Source organism: Numida meleagris, chromosome 2 (genome assembly GCF_002078875.1).
Source record: "Numida meleagris isolate 19003 breed g44 Domestic line chromosome 2, NumMel1.0, whole genome shotgun sequence".
Classification (NCBI taxonomy): Eukaryota; Metazoa; Chordata; class Aves; order Galliformes; family Numididae; genus Numida; species Numida meleagris.
The window spans coordinates 122,487,548-122,501,090 of record NC_034410.1 but is presented as its reverse complement, the minus strand read 5'-3'; the positions used below and the strand labels follow the sequence as shown (position 1 = coordinate 122,501,090).

The window sequence follows — 13,543 nt, the reverse complement described above, 5'->3', positions numbered from 1 at the left end:
TAATTCCATGATACAGTTAGTTTAACCTTAGAACTCTGGGTTTTTTTTAAGAATTTATGCACCCCTATTTGAAAAGCAATATACATAATAATGCTCTTATTTCATAGCTTTAAGTATGACAACCATAATTAAGACTCTAATCAGATGGTTTCTAATTAAGTTCAAAAAAAAAAAAAGAAAAGAAGGAACACATCAAAAAAATACAACTGTTAAAGAAGGTACTATAAGGTGGCATTCAGCCTTTACATAATCTCATTACTTTCACCTGAACATCAGGTGCTTACATCAAATCTAAATTTGTGCTTAAAGATCATGTTGAAATTGTTGACATGACTTGCAAACAGATTTTGTTTCCTGAAGGAAAAAAAACAACTAACTAAAATTTTTGAGGTATCATTTATGCATAAAACAAAAAGAACATATGAATACACACTGAACAGACCTAAGGGACAAATTTCTTATTCATTTCTTTTGAGACACAAGAAGTCATCTTCTTTCTGATTGCACTGATCTCTAAAATTTAGTCCAACATATAAAATACATTTATAATTCTCAAATTCTCCAGAGTAAATTCAGAATTCCCAAACATGAGCATGTCAATTTTTGTGGGAAAATGTAGTATGGTTCAAAATATTCTTGATCTGCCGCAGCAAAGGGCTCCACTTTCTGCTGCTGAATGATGGGTCAATATTACGCACACAACAATTAAAGATGCCGGAAGAAATATTAATTCAATCCTAAAACTGAGGGATCCATTTTAATTTTGCTTTCTTATATTTGGTTACATATTGTAGAATTGGCAGGCAAACTCAATTTAATGCAAGTGAATAAAAAAAAATAAATGGACTAAATATATCTGACAGTTAAGACAGTAAAAGTGAATTTTTATTTTTTTTTTCTCTCCAAGTTTGGCTTATTTGCAGTCTAGACCTTACACAATTTATTTCCAGAGAAACCATAGGCGCATACAATATTGTGGATTGGAGGGGACCCATAAGGATCATCAAGTCCAACTCTTGACTGCACACAGAACCATCTGAAAATCAAACCCTACGTCTGAAAGCATTGTCCAAATGCTTCCTGGCCACGGTTGCGGAAGTATTTTCCTCAGGGAAGGCTACCCTGGCGTATTTACAGTGCGCAGACAAGGCATGCTCCTGGGCCAATGGATGTCCCTGCATGTTACAGCAGCAAGCTGGTGCTGCTGGGTTTAGTGTTTAGAGCTTAGTACCTCAGAGAAACAAACACAAAAAGGTTTTACTAAGCGTTATGAATTTCTGGAGAGAAGGACTATCCCTAATCCCATAGTATGAGACACACAGCTTTTTTTTCTTTTCTATTCTTTTCTTCTTTCAAACTTTCCCCTGCCTCTACTTTTCAGGTTTTTCTTCCTTCCCTCACCATTCTTCTATCTTTACAGCCAGACAGTCACATTTTCTGGTGCACAGGAAATTCCAGCGTTTCAAAACTTGTTTTTCTTCTGTATTAGACATCACGTCATTTCATTTTAGGAACTAACACTACTGGTATGTCATATTATATTAGAACATTATACATAAGCTAAAGTACTATACAATTTAATTTAGAACATGATTTTACTTTGATTATATGAACTTGTCTTACTATATTTTATTTTTTTGTAATTTAATACCAGTTTCTTTCATGTTGTTATGCTCAGTGTCAAATGTGCTTCGTTGCAAGAAAAATAAGGCACATAATAATAAAAATATATTATACTATCCTAATTTGAGTGAAAAGTTCAGGTTGACATTACTGAAATGTGACACATACATCGCAAATCAAGCAAGAGCTCACCTGAAGGAGTTAAAAATTATTGACTTGATCTTTGCAAAGGAAAAACAACAAACATCCTTTAAGAACTGAGTTTTAGGATGATTATGTAACAGAAACAAGAATTTTTTCAGTAAGACTCCAAATATTTTTCTCTAAAACAAGATACAATCCCTATTAAATGGTAACAGATCCACTGCTGAGTATTCACTATCACAAATGCTATTCATATGAATGTACTGTTTCTTGGACAGCATTAGTAGAATTTAGCTTTAGGCTAAATTCTTTAGCCAGTACAAATCCTCCTGCAAAACCATCTACACGTGACCCTGAAGATGTGGTCACTCGGTAGCATGGGAAAGAAGCAGAGAGTTATCAGCAGGACACAGAAACACGAACTGAAATGCTCAAACTGGAAACATGGTTCCTTTTCTCTTGTCTGCAAAAAGAAAAAGAGGGTCAAAACTAGTCATTAATAATTCTAAATATCACAGCATTCTATAGAAACAAAGAGGATGATTAGTGAAAAGAAGAAGAGAAATATCCATGTAACTATTATGGGCAAGATATTGATAAATGCCATTGACAAGAGATTGAGAGTACTGTTGAGTGCTCACTTCCAGGACAATAAGGGAAACTTGATCTAGGAAATCACTTACTGGCAAAATCTTTGCAAAGAATCTGGAAAAAAAAAAAAAAAAGGTGTTTTGACAAAGGATAATCAAAGCATTTCCACTACCTATTCTCTTCTTCTCCTTGATCTTGCTATTCTTTTTCAACTTTCCTGAGGTGACAGAAAGGCCACCGTTTCATACAGTGATAAGTAACATGTCAGTTTTGAAATACGTAGCAATGTTCCACAGGGCTATAGTTTGATGACAACTGCTTACTGGATGTATATTCTGAGCCACTGTGCGCCACTAGATTTTTCAACTGTATGAGGTGACAGTGGAAAAAAAAAATGTCACGGGAAAGAAAAAAGCAGAGAAAACAAGGAGAAAAAAAAAAATTTAAACATCTGGTTTTAAAGTTTCTTCCTTTTGTCCTCTCAGTTGCGTTGCTACAGAAAAATAGTGTCTAAGCATATGGATCTGGTGTCATTTGAAATGTCTTATGGTATGTCAGCTATCCTCACAGGGCTGCCAAGAGATGATACAGGAGCTATGCCCAACAGCAAAAGATGGATCCAGGCAAGACTTCCACAGAAATCTCAAATGACAATCAGCAACAAAATCAAGCCCTATATCTCCAGTAGCAGGAGTAAGCTAAGAAACACCAAGCTCACATGTAAAAGTTTGTATTTAAGCAATTACATCTGAGTATTGATATATAATCTGTTAGAGTCTATGTTAATGGAATGCATTCATAATTTTTCAAGATAGATAGAAGATGTTTTATCTCAAATATTTTTCCCTAAAGTGAGAAAAAAATCAAAACAGCTCATTTTTTTCTCCATTATTTCCATGATTATTCACATTTTCAAGTGAAATTTGTTTTATCAGAAGTGTTCTACCTTCCTCTGGGATTCATCTTTTGTTTCCTCATCCACAAGGGAAGTCATAAGGGACTGTTATCGCACAAACAACCATTATCTTCACTAGTGTTATCAAATACTGCTCTGGAAATCCATAGACTTGTAAGATATTTTATTAGAATTGTGGCATAAGTTTTATAATCAGAGGGTCTTGATAAATCAAGGCTAGTAAATGGCAATTGTTATAGCAGTTATTGTCAGATCAATAAGGTTGTAATTTATAATATTCCTAAATTCACAGCTTCTAGAGTCATGCTACATTAAGAGAAACTCAGTTATCATTTGAAAAAAAACCTTCCTTCTCATAGCCAAACGTTAAAAGTGTGAACCTAGAGACCAATAAAGACATGAACACAGGAGATAAATAAGAAGATTAACATTTAGCTCTTTGAATAAAATAAAATGAAAAGAAAGATAGTTTTGAGGTTGTTAAATAATGAGATTTACACAAGACTTGGCAACATCAGACTTAAATCTAATAGCTGTTTAGTTTAATGCTCCATCTCCGACAGTGGATCATATCAGACTTTAATTACACTTTTATCTCTTTCAGGAAGGGATGTTTAGGCCTCATATACACTAAGGACAACTTTATGATAAAGGGAATCTCAGATGCTGCCTGCTCATAAAGTGAATTAAAACCGGAGGGCTGCATCACTACCATGTTACTAGAAGACTGTTGTGAAGGTGAAAATCTGATAGAAGTATATGCCCTCCTAAACAGCACAGGGAAACCTCAAACAATTACTTTTCTATCAAAAACAGAGCATTTAGTGGACAATTTATTGACTTTAAAGAAATACACTGTTGTTCACGAGATTTTCCATTAACCTAAGGTCTGTGCACTGGAAAGCAGACAGTTTGAGTGGAAAGACTCACTTTCAGTAAGGAAAAATATCTGTTAAAATTAGAAAAGTTTAACAAGAAAAGAAAATAAAGTTGTTTCACCTCAGGAATGAAAATAACTTAAATACTGCGTTGTTTTTTTTTTTCCTCCCTGAGCTTTTTGTTGTCCTGAGAGGACAGTTTTCTACTCTGTGGGAAGAAAAGCAGCACGCAGTTCCATTATGATGTGTATAAAAGTGATAAGAAATCCTTGTTGCAAAAATCAGCAGCTCTGTGTAGTGTGGAAAGGAATGAGAAAGGTCACACACAAACGTGGGGAAGCTGACTTCCCTGGGTGGGCCCATTCCAGCACCAGATGCATAAACCAGGTCCGTAAGCACCTTTCTGTATTTTCCTTCTCCAGAATTCCTTTTTTTAATTTCTTCTCTTTCACAAGAACACAGGAGCCACTGCTCGGGGTCAGACTGAAGGTCCATCTTGTTCATGATTCTGACAGTCTCACTTGGAGGTTATTTTGCTCTTTCATCCTATTCAAAACTACATTGTCATAATTTATTGTCCACACTTCTGTTCCCGTGGCATTTCTTTTCAGCACAGTGTGATCCTTTGCCAGGGAAAAAGTTTTGATAATTCCATTACTCTGTTCAGTGAAACGGTGTTTCAGATGGAACAGACTGCTGTGCTTTCTGACTCGCTGTCCTTGAGCTCTTCTGTCAAAGGCAGTTTCTCAATATTTCATGTTTACTAGCTCAGTGGTCTTATTTTCTTTTCAGGAAATAGTATATATATACTTAATGGAAGCCTGAAATGCCTGATTTAAACCTACCTCAAGGATTTTTGTCAGTGCTAGTATCTTTCAGCAAAGAAATGAATGATGCTGTTCCTTAATCAGCCATAAGGTGGCTGTTAAGTTTTCCAGAACTAATTAAATTCAAGGCACACTTGCCCATCACACTCTAAAGACTTAATGGTGTTTCTGTCAGAGACTGTGTGAAAAGTTATGCTGCTTTCACTTAGGACAGCATTAGTACTGAAGGTTATGGCACTATTCAAGTCTGTTCCATTGCAGGAAGCAAAGGAACAAGAACTTGAAGCCACATGTGGATCTTCTGGGAAGAAGGGAAAACTGCTCCTTCTAGACCACATCTCACTATTTTATTATTGTTCTTACTAAAAATTTGGACTACTGCCTTAAAAGTTACCAGGTGGGGTATCAAATAATTCTGTTTATCTTCTTACTCTTTTGGGGAGGTTAATAATTGTCTCTGTCATCCTTCTATCTTGTTGCAATTGTGTCAAAGTTGCAGTCTTAAAATCTCCCAAGTTCTAACTATTTAGGGGTTTCTTGAAAAATTGTTATAGAAAATCTCAATAACTATTTTGACAAAAGCTGAAACAAAAAAAAAATAGATTTTTCTCCCACCGTAAACAAGAACTGCAACACAAAAGTTAAAGGAAACAAGCAAACTATTAATATCACCTGCCTTGTTTTCATTTTCATGACATAATAGTACTAACCTAAAATTTAATTAGTAAAACAGCTCTTCTGAGACAGTTAAGCTGATATTCAAATAACGTTTTCTCTTGTAGAAGTACAACATCCCTTGGATGCCATTGTACTTAGTTTATTCATAGGTGTTCTTCCTGCCCAGAAATGCTGACCAAGGGTATAATAAACTGCCTCAAGAAGCAAAAAATAAGTGAAATATAATGCAATTTTAAACAATAAAACTAATAAATATATTCATTGAAAGACTGTCTGTAAAAGATGCAAGACTGGACACATACATTTTGATGCAAAATGATGCTTTAACAAAAATGAATGATTTTACTTGAATTATCAATGACATGTGCAAACGTCCATGTCAATGATTTGCATTTTTAGTATTAACATTTGTTTTAAGGAAACATTGATCTTTCTTCTGTTGTTGATCCTTGTAATTCCAGTCAGATCTTGCTCAGGGTGAGGTAATTCAGTACTACACAAAAATTTTTAGGTTGTTGTTGAAGCCTCTGAACTATTCCAGTAACATTTCACAGCAAAAAAATTTTAGGTTTTTCAGTTGATGACTCACTCTACAAATAGAGTCAGATTTTAACAACTTCAGATCAAGTTACAATGCTAGGTATTAAATGTGCAATAAAATTTAAGCTCTACAAGTAATAACACAGAAGACATTTGTTATTTTAAAAGAAGTCATAATGACCAAGAACAGTTTCATAGAAAGAATTCACTTATATATCTTTTCTTATCTAAGAAGTATTTCAGTTTTAAGGTTCAAACTAATGTAATTCAAATGAAGGTAGCATAACAAATTTTTGAGCATTAAAATACAGAAATCAAAAGGTTCTCTTTCCAAATATTGTACTTGAATAAGAATTCCAAGGATGTGGTTTCCCTTTCATTTATATCATGACCAAACCACTGTAAATGCTGCTTCATAATCATAATTTTGGCTTTACCATATTTTTTAATCAAAGTGATTTTAATACATAAACGGACCCCGATTTTTCTTTCAATCACAGCTATTTTCTAGTTATAGAGAGTAAAATTTCCTCACATCAAATGTAAATGGGAATACATTTTAAAGAGAGAAAGTGAAGTATTTGTGAATTTTATGTGATCACTTGATTAACTACAAACAAGTTTATTATTTTTGCTTCCAGGTTGGTAAATGTTTTAATAGGTCTCAAATTTGTTGGATATAGCCAATGAATACTTGCATGAATTACAGAATCATAAAATTGCTTGGGTCAGAAGGGACACTAAAAATCATCTAGTTCCAAGGTCAAACCTTGGGCAGGGTTACCACCCACTTGATCAGGCCATGCAGGGCCCCATCTAATCTGCTCTTGAGCACCTCCAGAGACATGGCATCCACAACTTCTCTGGGCAGTTTGTATCAGTGCCTCACCATTTTCTGAGTGAAGTATTTCCTTCTGATATCTAAACTAGATCTCCTCTCCTTTAGTTTAAAACCATTCCCTTTCGACTTATCACTACCAGAACATATAAAAAAGTTGGCCTCCCACCTGTTTATAAGCTCCTTTTCAATACACTTAAATCCTCTTCTCCAGACTGAACAGGCCCAGCTCCCTCAGCCTTTTTCACAGGAGAGGTGCTCCAACCCTCCGATCACCTTCATGACTTCTTCTGGACCCACTCAAACAGGTCTGCACCTATCCTGTGCTTGGGTTCCAGTCCTGGACACAGTACTCCAGTTGGGGCCTCAAAAAAGCAGAGCAGAGAGGGAGAGTCATCTCTTTCTCCCTTCTGGCCACCACTCTGTTGGTACAGACCAGGCTACAGTTGGTCTTCCACGCTGCAAGAGCACACTGCTGGCTTGTGTCCAGCTTTTTATCCACCAGAACCACCAAGCACTTCTCCATATGGCTGCTCTCAATGAGTTCTTTTCCATACACAAATCTGGGATAGTCCCAGTGCAAGTGCAGCACCTTGCACTTGGCCTTGTTAAACCTCATTAGGTTCACATGGGCCACTTTTCAAACATGTCCAGGTTCCTCTGTACAGCATCCCTTCCTTCTGTCGTATCAACTGCATGACATAATGAAGTGTTCATAGGGAAAGCATCTCTTCCTATATCCATGAGAAACTAAACATTTCAGTAATTTCTCTTATAGCCTATCATCTTGAGTATTATTAAATTTGAATTTTATTTTTTCTTTCTTCACTATTCAAAATTTGAAACTATACATTTTTCCTTTAGATATAAGGCAAAAAAATAAGACCTCAGTTTTTCCAGTGACAGCAGCTTTCTGCTCATAAAAACATTTTAATTTGTATTGGCTTACTGGTCTTCGTAGCTTATACAATACTTGACGTAACTGAATTCCAGATTATTAGCTGGAGATAAGTAATTAGTACCTACTTTGATTTTCGCAAGTTGTAACTCATTATTTTCTTAAGGAAGATGTCCTCACAGCAAACATCAACTTCTGAGTACTCTCTGAACACATATTCAGCATCTGAAATAGAAGGAACAAAGTCTTGCTTCAGAAATGCAAGATACAGGTTCATAATTTTTCTTTTTCCCTGAGGCACGCACATAAAGGACACTACAGATTTGGACACAGGTACTCTTAAAAGTAAAGGTACTATTATAGAACTAGATGAAAATATTAGACGTATAGCTGAGAAACAGAATAGCTATTTTTCATGTACAAACAGTATAAAAAGTTAAATTATCTTCAGTAAAATGTGAGCAATTTTAACTAGGAAATATTCAAGAAAAGACACATTTAGTTAGACTTCCTCTTTATGCTTAGTATAAATCATTCATCTTCACAAGCAAAGAAATGATGATCTTCCCTTGTAATACAATTTAAATGTCACTTTTAGGGTGATCTTCGGGGACAAACTAGTCTTCTAGGTGAAGATTCAATTCATATTTCTTTCATAAGAAGAAATATCCAGAGAAACATGAGACTAATGCATCCTCCAAATAGTTTTACCTGATTTTTTCCCTTTAATTAAGGGATAAAAACTGTTTGGACTGTACTGTACTTTTAAGTATTTTGCTTATCCTTAAATTCCACGAATGTGATTGAAGACTGCATATTCTATATTGATCAGTACTCACAAAATTCCAGACTACTAGATAAATTAGCAGATGCTTTTCATATCTGCAGACTATTTCTACACATTTTTACTCATGTAAGAAGTCACCTAAACTCTCTGTTGTACCATGCTTGAGCACATTTTTGAGCATATGCCTCCCCTGAGAAAAAATAAAGCACTACTGATGTCCTGTGATAAGAGAATGTGACAATTGTTAATGGATACTAGAGCTGATGAACACCAAGACTTTCAAATTAAATGCTTTTCATTTGGCCATAAGATAAAAGCTCTTTTTTATTTTTTTTTCCTCTGAAAAGTCAACAGAAAAAAGAGCTAGGGGACACACTCTGCTCATGAGGAAGCAAAACTGCTTCTGACAGGTTCTTGGTGACACCAGGCAAAGTGTTTCCAGGTAGGCCTGTAGTTATACATAGGAAAAAAAAGATCTGAACTCACCCAACTAGTGAAGGGGCTTTCTGGCTGTACAGAACTCCTCCCAGGGAAGCAGCTGAAGTGCAAGGGAAGCTTCCCCTCAATGGCTGACCCCTATGTGAGCCCAGGGTGGCTCCACCCCTTCTGGCTTCCTGGGGAGTGCAGGTACAAACAATTAGGCTGTGCTCCCTGGGACAGCCACACCCCTTCACCAGATCCTCATTCACCTGTTCAGGATGTGATCTAACAGTTCCCCTACAGATCAGTTTCAGGAAAACTGAGAAATGTTAAGGTTGATGGTGTGGAGTTAAGTATTTTGTGCTTGTCATAGCAGGCCCCAGAAAATACAGCTGAATCATAAATGGGCTTGGATGTCTTAGATTCAGAACAAAAAGACCACCTCGCTATACAGATATTCACCAATAGCTAGTTAAAAGCAAAAAATGACCTAGGAAACATTTAATTATACTTTTTAGGACTTCAGTCGAAATTCTACTTAAAGCTATGATTACAGGGCTACAATTTGCTATGCCATCTTTTCCATACTTCTACTAGGCAATGTCATATATGGAGCCATATGTCTATATATGTAAATAAAATGTTATGCCGATTCCTAAAACTGCTCTTAATTCTGTCCTGCTGTAAGCATTTCAAAGTTGTTTGGTTGTTCTCAGTCTGAAGTCTTAACCTTGTTGCTGAATAAGAGATTCTTCACCTTTTAAAGGCTTTAGTTTGCAATGCTGTTATCAGCCCCAGAATGCATTTTATAACATATCAGCCATATAATAGAAAATAAACGTGAATCCCACCTACAAAATAAGTTCTATCTGTATGGGTTGGCAAAATCAATTGTAGGCCTCAAATGTCAGACAAATGTTGAAAATATAATTGTCCAGGCTCCTGTATCAGTGTGTACTGTCTGCTGAAGGAAGCCCTGAGGCCATCCTCAAGACTTACATGCAGCCAATATGCCTGCAAGCTTTGCGTGGCCAGAATGCAGATTGCACCTGGGATCTTTCAGAGAGAGCACAGCTGTCAAAGCACTGGGCAGAGTGTTCGCAGGCAGTCTGCAGGCAGTCCGGGAGCTCTCACTTAAACATCTGTGGGGACTAAATTCAGAGACTGCTCTTAAAAAAAAATGAAGATATATAATCTATGTAATAATAAAGTGTTTGTATTTAACCCATACTGTCTGGTTTTCAAATGCCTTTGGATTTGGATGTTTCATGATGGAGTAGGTGGAAGGACTTCAAAGAGCTATCCCTCTGTGGCTAGTTGGACACCCTAATCCTAAATTATGCTTCTCTGTGGACTCCTTCACCATTAAAATCTTATTCCTCATGAAAATGAACTACCTGGAGAGGTCATTTGGTTATTCTGACTACATATATTTTTTCTAAACTCTTACAGTAAAGCAAGTCAGTTCATGCTAGTCTGAGCAAGAAAAAATCCTCCTTTCATTATTTGAGTTATAGAACCTGAGCATGTAAACAGAAATGGTGTTCACACATCTGTCAAAAGGGCAGTTCAGCCCCCCGATGATAGTTCAGTTCCACTCTGTCATATCACATATACCTGTTCTTAATAGCATTTTTGGGGGCATACTTACTTGTTGACTACTTGAGGGTAGAATACAGCCTTGCACCCTTCTGTCTCTGAGACAGAAACATATTAGTGGGCAAGATATCATCCATGCATTTCATATATATACATACATTCACCTGCAGAATTTTTTCATAAATCTTATTTTTCTGGGTAAATTAATCCATATAAAACAAGCTGAATAGCCAAGCCCTTAACAATTTTGCAGCCACAAGTGATTAATGATAACAGCCCATGTCTTAAAAGCTACATCACTTGTTGTCTTTCATAAATAATATAGAAATTATTGCTGTTTGCACAGAAGAAGAAACATGCTGTCAGTGAAGAATTAGCAAAAGTTCCTAACAGATGAGAGCTAATTGATCTTTAAATTATTCATTGAATTCCTCTGAGTTCTTACACTCCTCAGGAGATGTTTTTTTTTCTTCCTTAAGTAAAATGACTTTATCATTATAATTTTCTGTGAAGTAACTGAAACTTTTTTTTTGAGTTTGAACAAATGACTGAGCTCATTAAACATACATGCATTTTTTTTTTTAAGTTAAGACCTTGATTAATGACATGACAGATAGAAATCAGCAGAAGGCTCTTATCTTAATCTCATTGCATAGTAACTACATTGGCACTATCAAGAAAGTGAGGAGAAATCTATCTTCAAAATTATGGTGTATAGGACGCTGCATTTTCATCATCTTCCCCTATTATTTAAAGTTTGTGTTCACATTAAATTAAATAATTTCAGCTATCATCTGATTAATGAGCTCTGTTAACCTTTATGTGTAATTCTGAATATGTTTCTCTGTCATGAGATTAAATCCACAACTTTTCAGTCTTAAACACAATTCAGTATAGACATTTCCTGCTCTGGCAGGGAGACTGGACTAGATGATCTCTCGAGATCCTTTCCAATCCCTGACAATCTGAGATTCTGTGATTAGTTTTTCATTATATACATTATTAGGATTTCCTGGCTGATGGTATTTACCATGTCAACATGGAGTGTGTGACTTTCTCCAGCTCTGATTTTTGGCCTTAACATGTTCTCCCTATAGTCAGCTTTACTCTATGGTACAATGGAAACAAAGTTAGCCATCAACAGCATACAGGTGTACTGGAAGGACTGAGAAAAGTCTTTCTGGAGAAACTGTACTTTTAAGACACATCATTTATAACTATTACGGACTATAGCCCTATTGAAAAGGATAAAGACTACCAATGGAATAAAATTAATCCCTCTAATGGCTGTAAGTAAGATAGAGCATGATAGTAGGACTTCCATACATTACATATAATTTCTAGGTGTCCTGTCCACGTCTACTTTAAGAGTCAGCTCCAGTCCCCCTAACCTGAACTCTAAAAGATTGGCAATACAATCCGCTCTATCTTCACACTTCTTTGTAGGATGAATGTATTTGGAATTTATGTTCATTCTACTTTTCCCCCCTGAAGGTCGAAATAACAACAGAATGCTTTATTACCTTTTATTTCATGTAATTTTAAAGATTCTTTCTATTTTCTTCTTCATGCAAATATTCAGTGCATAAAAGCATGGACTAAGAGACTTTTTGAAAACTCTGGGCTTGGCATTAGAACAATTAATTTATTACTGCTATTGCAACAATATAAAAGAGTGTATTTCTCTCATGCAAGAAGACACTGAGACATTGTGTCAGTGGCTACAGTGGGTCTCCACCATCCAGTCTGTGGCAGTGACCAACATGCAGATGCAGTAGATATTTTTCAACAGGCAAATTACTCAACTACGACGCAAATACTGTCAGTGACAGCAGCAAATAAAGAACATGTGTTAACAGAAATATCTACAATCTGCTCTTCATTTTAATGTTATATTTTTCTTTACTTTCCAATTGATTTTTTTTTAATTTATTTAAATACAGAAATGATTATTCTGGGTTTTAAAATTAACTTAGGATCAGCCATTTTTAACATGAAACATTTGCAATCCGGCTAACAGCTTGTGTTTCAAGTTGAAGCCAAATGTGAATTTAAACAAGCCAAACCATAAACTTATTATTAAATGCAATTTCAAACGCAGTGGTTCCAATGTGAGCCTCCATCTTTCCTCTTGACACTTGCCCAGCAATCACAACTGCCATTCTTGACATCTCTTTTATTCTGTCCCATTGGCTTCCTTCCTGATTTTCAGTGATATTCTGAAATCTCTTTCTAAAACTGGCCAGGTGAAACCAGCTATTCCTCAAGCTTTTCTAAATCAGTCTGACTGCATTTAGAACCTTAGAGCCCTTCTGCTCCTTTGTGCAAGTCATTTAGTAAGCACTGCCATCTATTTTCTTTGAAAGATGCTTGCTTAACATTTAAAAATCTGAATTAACTGACTCAGCTCAGCTGAATAAAATGTTAGAACTCCTTATGAATAAAGCAGAAACCAATGGGTGTTTTATACTGGATTTCAGAGAAGCCAGTGTCTTGCTGCGAGATTATACAATGAATTTGATGAGTGCTTTTCTCATTTCTACTAGTGACTAAAAATATATGGTTAAGTGATTGGATGCAAGGTACTCTTTTTTTTTTTTTTTGACTCAAATTTTTAATTGAATTAGGTACTCAGTGAAATGAGACGCTTAAATGCTTTTGAAACTTTACATACATCAGCACTTTAGATGTGTGCATAGTCTTTTCAGTTACTCCATTTTTTCCTTGATCTCTTTACCTGTAACACAAAAATCTTATCACTTACAAACCTAGGTTAAGATATTTTGATATATCAGAACAATTAT

General features: G+C 35.7%; 1 long non-coding RNA gene across 1 annotated transcript; it reads right to left on the bottom strand.

Moving 5' to 3' along the window:
• LOC110394685 lies at positions 1,751-9,328 on the bottom strand. The gene is made up of 3 exons (XR_002435803.1): positions 9,207-9,328; positions 8,062-8,158; positions 1,751-2,230 (listed from the first exon to the last, which is right to left on the bottom strand). It is a non-coding gene; the product is annotated as an uncharacterized LOC110394685 (long non-coding RNA).